Source organism: Capra hircus, unplaced genomic scaffold (assembly GCF_001704415.2).
Source record: "Capra hircus breed San Clemente unplaced genomic scaffold, ASM170441v1, whole genome shotgun sequence".
In the NCBI taxonomy this organism is placed as follows: Eukaryota; Metazoa; Chordata; class Mammalia; order Artiodactyla; family Bovidae; genus Capra; species Capra hircus.
Genome location: NW_017214436.1, coordinates 14,412 through 24,286, shown reverse-complemented (window position 1 = coordinate 24,286; position 9,875 = coordinate 14,412). Strand labels below are relative to the sequence as shown.

General features: G+C 50.3%; 1 pseudogene; it reads left to right on the top strand.

Annotated features, from left to right (window-relative positions):
- Positions 1 to 3,630: 3,630 nt before the first annotated feature.
- Positions 3,631 to 9,070, top strand: LOC108635362 (annotated as a pseudogene).
- Positions 9,071 to 9,875: the final 805 nt, after the last annotated feature.

Sequence of the window (9,875 nt, the reverse complement as noted above, 5' to 3'; positions counted from 1 at the left end):
GAAAGGAAAAGAAAGCTGGGAAGGTAGACAGAAAGTTTGTCTGCCTAGAAGAACGATGGATGAATAGGAATAAGAATTAGAACAATAAAGGGACAGATGCAGAGAGGTGCTTACTTTTTTGTTTCTTTGATTGATTTTTTGTTGTTTCTTCCTCCCTAAAGCTCTTCTGATGCTCCTAGACCACACCTCAAGCTTGAATGATCCTTCCTGCCTTTTTCTGCCCTCAACTGTGACCCGGGTCACTTTCTCTCTTGAGTTTTTTTTTAATTTGAATATTTCATTTCCCTCTAATTTCCTCCAGCTCCCTGAGGTCAGAATTTATGGGGGCCTCGTCTCCCCAGTTCTCTCAGCTCCCTGCCCAGGGCTTAATACATATCAGAGTCCAGTGGGTGTTTTCCTGAACACATAAGTGGTCGCACCTTGCAGAAGCCCCATGCTTTCCCTGAGCACAAACAGAGCAGGGAAGACCAATGAGGTCAGGGCACCTGCCGTTTGGTACTCAGGGAAGGCTGCATGGAAATAGTGGCATTTCAGCTGGACCTGGAACAATGGTGTATTAATTTTCTCTTGTTGCTTTATTCCTTGTCACTGCCCCCTCCATCTTCAAACCATCAGTCAAACCTAGATAACCTTGATCAGACTGTCCGTAGAAATGGACAGTAAAGATTCTGCCAGTGAGGGCTCAGAAGGAAGTGAAGAGCATCATAGAGGAAACCTACATCCCCTTCAGGAATGTGTGTGCTCAGCCACGCAGTCATGTCCGACTCTTTGAGGCCCCTTGCGCTGAAATCCACCAGACTCTTCTGTCTTGAAATGGGATTTTCAAGGCAAGGATACTGGAATGGGTTGCTATTTCCTCTTCCAGGAGATCTCCCCAACCCAGGGATCGAACTCTCGTCTCCTGCCTCTCCTGCGTTGACAGACAGATTCTTTACCACTGCGCCATCTAGGAAGCCTAAATCTCTTTCAAGAACAGTTAAATCATCACGAGCAGACTGTTAGTAGAAGTATGGATACTGAAGGTACTGCCCCACAGAAGGAAGTGAGGAATAAGTTACTGAAGGGAGATGCCTCTTATATACAGGAAGACGATGAGCAAAATTGTGTCCTGCATGTACATGGAAAACAGAACTTATAAATGATTAATTTGGTCATTCATCAAGGAGATTTCCAAGCAAAATATTGAAGGCATGATCTGGTTTATTATTGGCAACTATAGCAACATGCAAGGAGGAAAGAGAGAAACTGAGGAAAGGGCCTAAACAAAAAGGAACCAGGACTTAAACGTCCGGAAAATTCTCACCTATCCAGAATGGCAAAAGATACTAAAATCAAGAAATATCTTCCAGGAGTGTGACGCAGAGAAATAGCCAAGGATGTGATTGTACACCTGGACTTCCTGGTGGTGCTAGTGATAAAGAATCCGCCTGCCAAGGCAGGAGACATAGGTGATGCGGATTTGATCCCTGGGTGGGGAAGATTCCCTGGATGAGGGCACAGTAACCCACTCCAGCATTCTTCCCTGGAGAATCCCCATGGGCAGAGGAGCTTGGCGGGCTACAGTCCACAGGGTGGCAAAGAGTTGAAAGTGACTGAAGCAACTGAACACTCACACACCCACATGATTGTACAACCATTTACTAAAACCTCAGAAAGATTGAAGTGTTCTGTCCAGAAAAAAGGGCTCTTTGAAGAGATTTAAGGGTATGACATACAGTTCCCTTCAGTCAAGAAAGCTGAAGTGTTATCCCTCAGCCAGCTCAGCTAAAGCCAAAAATAGAAACGGCTCTTCTCAAAAAGATACGTGGAACTGGCTTCTGTCGAATGCAGTAGGTCCCCATGACATCTGTAGGAGATCCATAAGCTTCTTGAGAATTTTATATCAGCAGAAACAGTGTCAGTTTGGATGAAAAGGAGCAGAGAGAATATGAAATGGAAGAAGGCTATTGGTCCCCAATTTCTACTGGAAAGAAGCAGACTGTAAACTATTTACCTGCAAATATCTTTCATGAAAAAGAAGGATTATTCAGAGAGTGGAACCAAGATCCAGAGAGCAGTGTTGAAAGCCAAGCAGATGTAGTTCCCAGGCCTAAAAATCTAATAGTTTGTGTAGCTAGATTTCAAAACTGCTTTGGCTCAGTGAGTTTTTTACCTCCCGTTTCCCCCTATTTGAACCAAAATGTCCATGATTATTATCTGCTGCCTATCCCACCCCCTTATATTGGGAGCAGATAACTTGTGCTTTATTTTCACTGGTCCACAAGTGGACAGGAATTGAGTCCAGGAGTCATGCTGAATGCATTGTACCCAGACTCTCACCTGAACCTGATTTAGATACTTTAGAAGACGAGATTTTGAAATTTGAGTTGATGCTGTAATGGGATGAGACCCTGGGGGGGCCTTGGGATGGGGTGAGATGGCTCAATGGTAAAGAATCCGCCTACCAGTGTGGAAGACGCAAGAAATGCAGGTTTGGTCCCTGGGTTGGGAAGATCCCCTGGAGAAGGAAATGGCAACCCCCTCCAGTATTTTTGCCTGGAGAATCCGTGGACAGAGGAGCCTGGTGGGCTACAGTCCGTGGGGGTCACAAAGAGTCGGACACAGATGAGCGACCGAGCCCGCACGCACAGGATGGGGTGAATGTACGTTGCCCTTGAGAGAGACAGGAATTTCAGTCTGTCTCTTAGGAGTCAGACGGAGGACCATGACAGGCAGAATGACCCAGAGATCTTCATGCTTTAATCCCTGAACCTCTCAATACGTTACATGCTACTACTAGATGGCAAAAGGGATTTTACTTAAGTTTATGGGTGTTAAAATAGTGAGAGTATCTTGGATTATCCAAATGGGCCCAGTCTAGTCCCTTGAGTCCTTAAAAGCAGAGACCTTTCTCCAGCTGGAGGCAGAAGAGGGAAATCAGAGAGAGTTGAAATGTGAGAAGGATTCAATGTGGTGTTTCTGCTTTGAAGATGAAGGGGTAACGCGATTAGAAATGCAGGTGCTGGGACTTCCCTGGAAGTCCAGTGGTCAAGACTCCATGTTTCAACTACAGGGGACATGGGTTCAGTCTAGGGTCAGGGATCTAAGATTCCCACAATGCTATGCAGTGTGGCCAAAAAATTTTTAAAAAAGAGAAGAAAGAAGCACAGGTATCTTCAGGAGCTGAGAAAGGCCCCCGGCTAATAAACAGCATGGAAATAGACCTCAGCCTCACAGCTACAGGGAACTGAAATCTGCTAACAACAGTATTGAGTATGGGGGTGAATTCTGCCCCAAAGATCCCAGAGGAGAGCCCAGGCCAGCTGACACCTTGATTTCCACCTAGCGTTGAGAACCCCATCAAGCCCACCCAGACTCTTACCTCCAGAATTGTGACATGATAAATCTGTGTTGATATAAGCCACTAAGGTTGTGGCAATGTTATGGCAACAACAGAATACTGATACAGACGGGCAGGATGCTGACAGGCCAGTGACAGGGGAAGGGCACCCAGGGGGAAGGGACACCACCAGTCAAGGCAGGTTAACTGTCTCCGCGCTGGGTGGAGGAGCAGGCCTGCCTGGAGGCAGGGGCATGCCGTGCTCTGTGGCCTGCGGAAGGTCCTGACAGGTCCCGTTCTGTTTCCTCCAGTGGAGCCAGCCCCACCTGTCCTGGTGTTCAACCAGACAGAGGAGATTCTGATTGTCAATGCTACATACCAGCTGCCACAACTGTGTGCCCCAACCAGATCTGAACTATGAGGTGGATTTCTGGAAGGAGGGGACTAAGAACAAGGTGAGAAGCCCCTCTCATGCCCCCGCAAGCTGAATCCCCTTCCTCACTCTCACCAGCAGATCCCCCATGCTCTTCACCCTCCAAGCCTTGTCCCTGAATGCCTCCTCCAGGAAGCCTTCCATGCCTACCCCTCACTGCTGCAGTCACCCCCTTGACTTTTGCAGTGTGATTGGACTTGTGGCTCACCTCTGCTCCAAACCCCGCCCCCAAGGGGCCAAATCCAGGACATCCTTTCCCCTGCATATTACAGCTAGTAACAACAGAACAGTTTTCAATTTTTTTTTTGATTATGAAACTTTGAAAAAAAATAAAATCTGATTGAAGTATGATGGGCTCTGGAGGCCCACTTGCTGAGGCACCAGATTCATTAGGGAAAAAAAAACTAGAAAATTCAGATAAATTCTAGGAAGAAAACCGAAAGTATTCAGAGATGATTTCACATAACTCTTTGGTGTATATACAGTTTCAGACTTGTTTCTGTGTAGGCATGTGCTTATATCAGTATCTATTTGTTTATGGCAGGGGTTAGCAAATGTTTTCCGTAATTGGCCAGAGAATAAATATTTTTGGCTTGGCAGGCCATATCGTCTTTCACATCTATTCCACTCTATCTGAAACACAAAAGGAGCCTTAAGTAAATAGGTAAATGAAGAGGCATAGCCATGTTCCAGGAAAACTATTTTCAAAGAAAGGTGAGGTTAAAGTCTACGGACCCCTGTTCTTATTCATGTCTGTCTTATACTGAACCCAGACTCTCACCCTTGGCCTCCTGCACACTCTGGATCCCAGATCTTCATCTGATGTGGTCCTTGCCTTCAAGAACCCCACAGGTGTTCTTGTGTTCTTTCTGCTGTCCAGTAGAAAGATAATGTAGAACACAGTGTGTCGTTTAAATGTTCTACATTCAGTTAAGTGAAAAGAAACGAGTGAATTTAGTTTTCATAGTAGATTTTATTTCATTCACTAGGATATAATCATCTCAACAAGTAGTTAATATAAAAATTACTGAGATTTATGGTTGGTCTCCCTTGAAAGTTGGTATGTGTTTTATACTGGAGTGCATCTTGGTTGATACCAGCCACGTTTCAAGTGTTCAGTAGCCCCATGTGGCCAGTGGCTACTGTGTTGGACAAGCAGCCCTAGAGTTTTCTGTGTCTGTAATGGCTGAGGGACTACCCCCGTGTTGTGTAGTCACTAAGTCGGGTCCAGCTCTTTGCAACCCCATGGACTGCAGCACACCAGGCTCCTCTGTCCTCCACTATCTCCCGGAGTTTTGTTCAAATTCATGTCCGTTGAGTCCATGATGCTATCTAACCATCTCCTCCTCTGCCGCCCCCTTCTCCTTTTGCCTTCAGTCTTTCCAGCATCAGGGTCTTTTCCAATGAGTCGGCTCTTTCGCATTCAGGTGGCCAAAGTATTAGAGCTTCCGCTTCAGCATCAGTCCTTCCAGTGAATCTTCAGGGGTGATTTCCTCCACCCTGATATTTTGACATGCCGTCAGGGTGGGAAACCTGAGGCATCTGCCCCCGAAAGTGAGGACCACTGGGCCCTGGTCGGGTGTGCCCGGGAGTGGACCCTGAGTGGCAGGTCTGCTTTTGAACCCAGACCATCTCTACCTTGAGACTCAGTGAAGAAGAAAAGCCAGATAGTGTTGGGAAGTGCTCTGTGAATGCTTAAGCCTTAATGCAAGTAAAGAAGTTGTGGGAATCCCAGCTGTGCCATACCTGCCAAGCCTACCCCATCCTGACCGCATGGAGCCAGTTCCCCCCGCAGGTCCATCCTCCTCTTTCTCTCTCCACATAGACTCAGTTTCCAGCCACTCCACATGGCCAGCCAGTCCAGATTCCTCTCCAGCCAGACACCAGCGGGCACCACTGCCTCAGTGCCAGAACCATCTACACCTATGGCAATCCTAAATACAGCAAGTTCTCTGAGCCCACCTGCTTCTTCCTGGAGGCCCCAGGTGAGCGCCAGGTGGTACAGAAGTGAGGACTTTCCCCCTGGGCCTTAGGATCTTCATCATGCGGCGGTTAAGAGCCCAAGTCTAGAGATAGACTCGCCTCCATTAAAATCCCAGCTTCACCTCTGCTCACTATGTATCTTTGGGCAATTTACATACCTCTCTGAACCTTGCTTTCCACCATCTGTAGGATGGGTTTAATTCAGTTTTTGTTTTCTTTTCAAGTTTTATGTATTCATTTATTTTGGTTGCACTGGTCTTCACTGCTGCTAGAGGTTTTTCTTTAGTTGCCGCAAGTGGGGGCTGCTTTTTTTGGGGTGCAGGAGCTTCTCATTGCAGTGACTTCTCTCACTGAGGGGCGTGGGCTCTAGACTGTGGGCCTCAGTGGTTGTGGTGCGCTGCCCAGACCAGGGATTGAACCTGTGTGACCTGTGTTGGCAGGCAGATTCTTAACCACTGGATCGCCAGGGACGTCCCGGGTTTATTCTTACGAAAATTAGACAGGATGATGTCTGTGAAGCCTCAGCTCAGATGCAGCTGATAGACAGGAGCCCTGTGTCTCTAGTCGTTATTATTTTTTTCTTCCTAGGATCCACCTGGGCCCTCCTGCTGCCGCTACCACTTCTGCTTCCACTGCTGTTGGCTGTTGCCTTAGGGCCTGTGATGTGGAAGACCTTCAGGGGGAACCCCTGGCTTCAGCAGACAGAGATGCCACAGGCCCTGGTATGGCAAATCTGGGGGCACGGGACAGAGAGGGAGGGCTATCCGAGAGGAAGGAAGTGGAGCTAGACTTGGTAGGTGGTTCAGGTAGAATATTAAGATGGCCTAGACTGCAAAACGTCCATCTACCCCTCCAAATTTTCACCATTAGTGATTCATTCCTTTTGGCAGTAAATTAAAATAGCAGATATGCCTGGGAGGGACAAGTGCCTTAAGTTCCTTTTTAAAATAACTTCATCTCTGCTAAGGATGTGTCAAGTGCCAAGAGCAGAACCCCCAGCCTTGGGACTCAGGAGAGATGCCGGGAGGGGAGGCGGGGAGGGTGGGATGGAAAGGAGACATCTTAAAAAGGTCCCAGCACTTTGTTCACCGTCTAACCAAGGGTAAGTCTTGTACAGGCAGACCCTGCAATTTCTTCATTGGTCTGCTGGCTCACTCACTTAGAACCTGGGGCCACAGGAACAAGGGAAGCCTGGAGAGGTCAGATCTGTTCAGTGAAGGCCTGGAAAGGGAAGCTGAGTCATACATGGGGCTCGGTGGGCACTTGGGTTGGGTGGGAACTTTGAGGATAGGCTCTGAGGGTTTGCCAGACGGAAGTGTTTGACATTCCTGGACCTGCAGGGAATTCCCACTAACTGGAGGACTACCTCTGTGTGAGACGTACCCGCACCGGCCCCATCCCTCTACCTTCCCGAGCATGCATGCGTGTGTGGTCAATTCAGTCGTGTCCAGCTCTTGGCGACCTTATGGACTGTAGCCACCAAGCTCCTCTGTCCACCTTCCGTTACATGGTAACGGTGCTCAACCTCCTAAAGCCAGTGCCTGCAACCTGGACGCTTTCTCTGGCCTCTGGTGCCCACTCTGCCTGTGCACATCACAGGCTGTGTGTGCCAGGGAGTTCACGCCACCAGCCCCTCCATCCCTGCCCCGCTGGTGCTCTGAGGCCCGAGCGCTACAGCGGCTCCAAGTCCCCAGCAAGGCTCAGCTCCAGCTTCCCTCGAGGTGACCTGACTCATCATACCCCGCTACGGGCTGCTGTGCTTTGCTGTCGCTTCCCGGGATCACTTCCCAGAGAAACGACTTCCATTTGAATCCCTCGTCTCTTTCCTTGTCTATTTCCGGGGAACCCAAATTAGAACAGTCATGTTTCCTGAAAGGCTGAATCTTCTGTTCTTCTCTCCTCTCCCCAAATCAGAACTTCTCTGGACACAGACTCCATGGGGCAGCCTTTCAGCCCAGTGGCCCAGAGTGCCTGCACGACTTGATCCTCTGTCCCCAGAAGGAAGTGGCCAGAAGGGTCAGGCTGACTTCTAGAGTCAGGGCCCCAGCCCCCGTCCAGGCCAGACCAGAGAAGGACAGCGCTGAGGAGAAGGACGGTGAGAACACAGATGAAGAGGACCCGGATCCTGGTGTCAGCTTCCAGCCCTATGTTGAACCGCCCTCCTTCCTGGGGCAGGAACCCAGAGCCCGGGCCCCGCTGAGGCAGGAGGGCCCTGGACTCCTCTGCTCCAGAGGGAAGGCTCCTCTACCTGCAGTTCTTCAGGCAGAAGCTGGGCCAGCACTGCGGGGTCCTCGTCCCCCTGGGATGAGGCTGGATCCTCTGGCTATTTGGCCAAGAAGGGGCCAGGCCAGGGGCTGGGTCGGGAGGAACACCAGAAGCCTCTCCCAGCACCCGAGGATTCCAGTTCCCTGGGGGAGCCCCCCAAAGACAGCGTCTCCTCCTGGACCAGCTGGGGCTTATCATCACCAGGGCTGAATCTAGTCCCCGGGGAACCCCCGGTTTCTCTTCGGACACTGACTTTCTGCTGGGACAGTAGTCCTGAGGATGATGAGGGGGAGGAAGAAGAGGAGGAAGAGGGCTGGAGGGAGTCAGAAAGTGAGCACAGCAGTGCTGGCAGCTGGGGGGCTAAGAGCCTCCAGAGGACCGAGGTCAGACCCCTGGGGCATTACTTGGCCAGGTGAGCTGTGCCTCTGAGTCCGGTTGCTGCTGAGCTTTCTGAGAACCCAAGACATCACCAAGACTTGAAATCCCAGGAGCATCGTTGCTGGGGCAGCAGAGGGTCCTCAGAGCACCTTGGGGAACCCTAGCTATTAGAAGCCGTCCACCAGGCTGAGCTGTCAGAAGCCACCCGCCCTATGACCTGCTTGCTTTGCACCAAGCACCAGGAGGGGTGGAGATAAGAATGGGCAGAGGTCAGAGGTTGGTTGGGTGTAGATCACCCCACTGCCCCTGGGGTGATAGGCCAGCTGGAAAGATTATCTCTGGACAACGTGAAACGGGCAACGTCAGGTCCCAGCGGACACGAAGGCCGACAGCACAAGGGCCCATCCAGCTTTGGGGAGAGAAGGACTTGGAGGCACACCTGGTGGGGCAGAGACTCGCAGCTTTCTCCAGCATCCACTGGGCGTCCTCCTCCACAGAACTCAGCCTTCTGGTTTACGAGTTCCCTAGGGTGGGCCCCGGTGAAGAAAAATCTAGTTGGCCGAGGGTGTTGGAGAGGCAGAGGAAGGGGAAGGGCGTTGTCATTGAAAGCCCAGTCTCTGAGTCACGCGTTTCACAATCTAGAATATCACAGACAGAGCTGGGTCCAGATCGCAGCCCTGCCATTTACCAGTTGTGTGGGCCGGCGGGGAGACACCCTCCTCCCCTGTGCCTGAGTCTCCCCTCCGCAGCTACCCCCTGGGGCATGGCGAGAGGTCCGACAGATGCGTGATGCCTGCCACATCGTTGGCACTCATCACGTGGTGACCAGTAGGATTCTCCCATCCACCCAGGCTCCAGGCGGGTGGGGGGACCACTGGGCATCTCCCACCTGTGACCCCAAACTCAGAGGGACTGGATTCTCACTCCAAGTCTCCCACCTACCTCCTGCCCTCACTGCCCCCCATCTTGTGGTCAGGAAACTCAGTTCTCAAAAGCTGAAGCCCAGTCAAGGGGGTCCCTAGTCCCTCTCCCTTTTCATGGCAAAGAAAGAACCAAATGGCCCACTGTCTAGGGAGTCTGATTAACTGGTGGTGGGGAAGCAGCCCAGCAGGGAATTGGGCCCCCGGGCCTGTGATTCCCAGTTTAGCACTTTAGACCCTTCAGTTGCCCATTGTGGTTATAAAGATGTCCCATTTCCCCTTGCGATTTTGAGAAACCACTGTCTCTGGAAATAGGTAACTGTTCTTCCCCAGGGGTAGTGATGGATGTTCTCAAACAACTGATTCGGTAACCTAATTTTGTCAGCTTTGTGGCCCTGCAGGCACCACAGAGATCAGAACAAACCTTGGCTCTGCCATTTCACCTGCCAGGACTTAATACGTTTTTCCACTGATGCAAAAAGCATCTTCATAAGCTTTGTACCCACAGGGCTGTGCTGTTTAGAAGTCAGCATAAAGGTATAGCATCGAGAGAATGATCTGGAAAAGCTTCTCAAAC